The sequence below is a fragment of the Chaetura pelagica genome, unplaced genomic scaffold (genome assembly GCF_000747805.2).
Source record: "Chaetura pelagica isolate M959 unplaced genomic scaffold, ChaPel_1.0 scaffold278, whole genome shotgun sequence".
Classification (NCBI taxonomy): Eukaryota; Metazoa; Chordata; class Aves; order Apodiformes; family Apodidae; genus Chaetura; species Chaetura pelagica.
This window is the reverse complement of record NW_009954497.1, coordinates 473,858-479,355: the sequence shown is the minus strand read 5'-3', so window position 1 is coordinate 479,355 and position 5,498 is coordinate 473,858.

Below are 5,498 nucleotides of genomic sequence, written 5' to 3'. Positions count from 1 at the left end.
ACACTGATTATACAAGCACACTGGCATTTTCTAAAATAGCCAAAGCTAAAATCTTAGCGTTAATAAAGCAATTACACTACAAACTTTGTATCAACACTACTAGTGCAACACCCAATAAAGTCTGCAAAACAACTGAGAAATATAATAGTACTGCTTGTTAACATGTTAACAATGTTGGCCCTAAGCAATGTTACCATTTTTAAGCTTTGGAGTGACCTAGCACATCATGCAGTCGACGTATATAAGGTTGCTATACTTCAACATAAAGATGGACCCTGGCAACACAGCTCTTGGTTCTGAAAATCTCAGCAACACTGTGAGGATGCAAAGCTGCCAGATGCCCCAAGGGAGCCCCTTTGCTAAAGACAGAGAGTGGGCAGGCACAACGGTTTGCTCACACATCACGTGTTGAGGACAGATACAGTATTGTACATCTTGAGCAGTATCTAAACTTTCCTAAATGTTGTCATTTCACCCACCTCTGCCAGAGTACTTCTTTCAGGGTACCTTCATAAAGACCATTTGTACACAATAAATACAGACACACATAGAACACCATGGATGAGTGCCCATCAGTGTGTAAATTAGATTTTGCCCTTTTGTCTGATAGGAGAAAGCATTTTAAAAGGATTGTCAAAAGGTAGCCAGCCACAAGGGGGGTCAGCTCTGTGTTTTCCTCTCAAGAAAGAATTGGCTATGTGGTTTCCTGCAGTACTGTCAAGAAAAGACAGCAAACCTCAGAAAGACGTATTGTAGGAATTTGGCAACACAACATGAAAAGTTTCATAATCGAGTTTGATGCCTGAATTAATTATAATGCTATGTCCTGATTTTTTCTAATCATACCTGTATGTTACCTGTGTGGAAGCAGACAGCAATGTATGTCTTTAATTTGCAAGTAACATGGAAAATGCAAACAGACGGAGAGGCTACAATTCAGACTAGCACTGAGCTGATCCCCCCAGCTGATCCCAGAAACTGGGAGGTTTCTTGCCTTCCTGCAGCAGCTGGGGGAATTTGGCTCAGAACTAGGAGTCCATGCCAAGGGAGAAGTGAAAATGTGAGCTGGGAAGTCAATGGGAATGCAAGGAAGAATGAAAGTGTGAGTTAAGAATGCAATATGTAACCATAAATACATATGCTTTTAAAAGCATACTGTAAATGCTTTATTTTAAGCCACAGTGAGCAGCCTGAACCAGTAATCCTGAATCATGGAGCTGCAGCTGGCTCCCATGTATGTCTGGCACTTTGGGTAGCACTGAGGATACAGCCCCTTGTATTTTGCTTGTATCTCAGACTTGGCATGACATGCAAGTTGCCAAACTTAGCAGAACCAGGAACCTGCATCAGACATGATCTCATTATGATCCACACTCATGGTACCCTAGTCTAAGGTTAGTTTTAACACTGATCAACTCAGTATCATGTAGAAAAGCCCAAGAAAGCAGGCACACCTATATAGTGCAGAGCAGCAAGCATAGCTGATGGCTGCAGAGCCTGATGCCTCAGGGTGGCACTGTGTCTGGACTGAGTGCCAGGCACAGAACTTCTTCTTCTGAATTTGAAATTACTTGTAGCATAGTGCTAACTTCGTATCATGCTGGACTGCAATGTAAACACAATCTGGGTAAACTGTTGTAAACCCAGAGGTTTACAGGTTCTAATTCTGGTTGTGATCTGACTGTTTTAATGGTGATTTTCCTGATGGAAAACAATATTGATGAGACTAGAGTCAAACTTCAGAGGTACATAAGAACACCTGCAATATTTTAAGCAGCCTAAAACAATAGGATATTGCATTTGTTTAAGTTACCAAGTGATTTGTGTTTTGCAGTTACACTACTTGTTTCTTCATCTTATATAGTATTGTGCAACACTCAGAAACAGACAATCAGAAACAGTATTTCCAAGGGATTATTTAATGAAGAATGGCTTGGATCACCCCATATACTGTAAACAATTTGTACAAGCTCTGTACTGAAGCAATTCCAGGATAAAACATTGCTCAACTGTCATTTAATCCCCCCTGAGATTCTGTAAAATTAAGAGAGGAGGAAAAGATACATAGTCCCAGGTATGGGAAAGAAACAGAGAAATCCAGTGTGGAAGAGCTCTCCAAGGAAAGCTGCAAGTGGAAGAGGTAAGGAAAGAAAAGGGGACAAGGGCAACTCCTTGAGAAATTCCAGTTGCTGCTCATGAGGATATATGAGTACTTTACCAGTGTCCAAAAGAAAAGCCAACAGCTGCCATAGCTAGAAGAAAAACTAAGAATTGAGTCAGCAAACCCTTATTTAGGTAAATTATTCTTAATGCTTGTAAAAAATCTCTTAGGGGTTAAGGGATTTTCTTGGAAACGGTAGGACAGCAGCAGAGAGCTAAAAACTTCCTCTTAAAGGGCAAAAGAAGATTCTCCAGGTTGTGTAATTTGTCCTCCTTTATCAAACATTTATCTCCAGAAAGACTCAAGGCCACATACATAAAGCAGCTCCATTCAGAGTTGCAGAGGTACTGATGTCCCCACAGACTCTAACAGCCTCCTGTGTCTGGCATTCTTGTCAAATCAATCAGGATTTTTAACAGATTAGGTCCGAATTCCTTTCCCTTAATCCCAAACTCACCCACTTCTGCCCCTTCAACTCCTTTTCTCTTCCATATCTTACATTAAGTAGAGTTTTTCTAGGGCTCAGAAATAACTCATTTTAGGTGGCGTACATATTCAGTGATTCAGTCTTTGATGAGTAACAAAACTAACTTTGACTTAGGAATTTGGGACTGGCTTCAGTAGGACCTGCGTCTGAATAAAGTCCCCAGAGCTGCAAAAAAATAAACATGCATTAGCTAAGAGCAATTCAGAACTTCTGTGCTTCTAGAAACAAAAGAAATGAGAAGAATAATAAAGAGGTAGACAGGAGGCCAGTTTGTGGCATATAACAGAGATCAAGGGCCTGATCATCCATTGCCTGCATTTCATACAACACTAATCCATTGGTGTGATAAAATGTTTTATCCAAAATATGCTTGACTGTAAGGGATTAATCAAGGTCACATAGAATCAGAGCCTAGAAAATGGAGTGAACATTCATTGTATATAGTAAAAGTAATACTCAAGCTGTAATAGATACAATTGTAAGCCAAGATTGCAAATATCCTGGTACAGGTGGACCAGCTGGTACTACCACAACACAAGAAAATATCTAAAATAGATTTTTCTTTCTCTCCTTTCTAATTTCACTTTCTTTTTAATAGTGATGTAACTTCTGAAGACCAAAGAGAAACGGAAAAAAAATAATGCTGTCCTCTTACAGCATAACATAAATAAATAAAAAACTGCACCAGGACTGCAAGAATTCCTGGGCTCATGCCTTAAACTGTGAATCTGCAGCTCACTACAGTGGAAATGTGCTCCTTCCTCTGTAGTGCCTGCTATCAGCCAGGAAACAATCCCACTTGCAGAATGATGTGCAGTGCACTGGGCCCGTGCTCCCTCACTGAACGGATGAGGAACAGCAAGGTGGGTGCAGGCCACCTGCAGTGGAGCTAACAAGTGGCACAGTGTGTCACCTCCAGCAACACCACACTAAGGTGTTCTACCAATAACCTTGCAGCATCTGGCTGCCTTGAGGAGTGGAATCTGTTCTGTTTGCTCCAAAGTAAATGGCAATCTCTCACCTTGACTGCCATACAACTAGTTCAAGTGCTGCATCCAAGAAAATCATAGAATCATAGAATCATAGAATCTTAGGGGCTGGAAGGGACCTCGAGAGATCATCTAGTCCAACCCCCCTGCCAGAGCAGGGTCACCTAGAGTACATCACACAGGAACTCATCCAGGTGGGTTTTGAATGTCTCCAGTGAGGGAGACTCCACAACCTCCCTGGGCAGTCTGTTCCAGTGCTCTGTCACTCTCACAGTAAAAAATTTTTTTCGGATATTCACCTTGAATCTCCTATGCTCCAATTTACACCCATTACCCCTTGTCCTATCACAAAATAATCTAGTAAAGCCTGGGTATTAGGCAATCAATTACCACAGTAACCAGGAAAAAGGTAAATTTACCTGCTGGCAATGGCAAATGCCCAGCACTATAATCCAGAGCTCAAGTAACTGATCCAAGATGGTCCTTACCACCCAGATCCAATACCCTGAACACTCTTTGCAGGGAGAAGCCGATGTCTTTTCTTTTACATGAGACTGATGAAGGAGGGAAGGATGGCCATCCAGGTGAGACAAGCCACTTCACCACAGCCGACTGGCTGTACAGCACGTGAAATTTGGCTTCAACCTTATGATGGTGATGGAGAGATCAAACCACATAGTCTCTCTCCTGAATACTGTAAGAATGGAGCTCTCATTTCTCCTCTTTGAAGCTGGCCAATGTGCTAGACTTGGACTGCAAGGTCCCCCCAGTTCACCCCAGAGATGGGGCTGAGGGTAGGGAAGCTCAATTTTTGTAGCACTGCTTCGAAAAAGTAGTTTTGACACCTCTGTTGCTTGGCAGTGGCAGGGAGAAGCATAGTGCACTCTGAGGCACACAGAGCTAGTCTGAGCAAGAGGTAGTACCACTGGCTGGAGGTGCCCAGGACAGCAACAACAGCCAGAATTGCACTTCTTAGCAAAGACAGATGTAGCAGCCAGACAAGACTGGGATCACACCCGCAGCTGTACTGACTCCCAGCATCTAATTTTGTCTAATCTGTGAAGGCTACTGAAACATTTCATTTTCTTCTGACGACGTGATTGTACAGAATCTGAACTAAACACTGTGTTTTTAAATTTTTGCTTGGTACAGCAAAACCGACGAAAACAAGGCATTATGATTTCCTGGGGACTGCTTCTTCGATGCCTGGGGGGTTTGCAGCCCCGCTTCGTACTGGGGATCCAGAAAGTCCGGGTAAACGGAGCGCGGCACCCACACCCTTCCTAGCCAGCCTTCCCGAGCGGGCAGAGGTATCAGATTTAAGAGTAAAAAAGCGCCGTGAGCGGGAGAGAAGCGAGCGCAGGGCGGTGGCAAGGCCGGAGGGCAGCGGGGCCGGCCGGGGTGCGAGCTGCCCGGCGCTTCCCTTCCTCCTTTCCCCCCGAGCTGGTGTCAAGGTATTGCGAGGAGGGGTAGGGGCCCGGGGAGGAGATGGCTGGAGGCTTTCCAGCCCCGGCTCACGCAATGCAAACTCCGCACGCAACGGGGAGGCGACAGGCGGAGGAGGGGAAGCTCTCCGGCTTCCTCAGCCCCCAAGATGCAGGCGAGACTTTGCCTCCCGAGAGGGAGGGCTGCGAGCCCGCCCGCCACTCTGCTCCCCTCCCGGCACCTCCTCCGTGAAAACTTTTCGCCCCGGCCATAAAAGCCTCCGCGGCTCAGCCGCTCCACTTGGCAAGGGCCCAAGGGCAGCTGGCAAATAGCTGCGACCTCTCAGGCCAGTGGAAGGGCCAGGCAGCGGTGATTTGTCAGCGGAGCTAACAGCGGCACGCCCGCGCCGCGCACCGCCCATGCCGGCGGGGGTAAA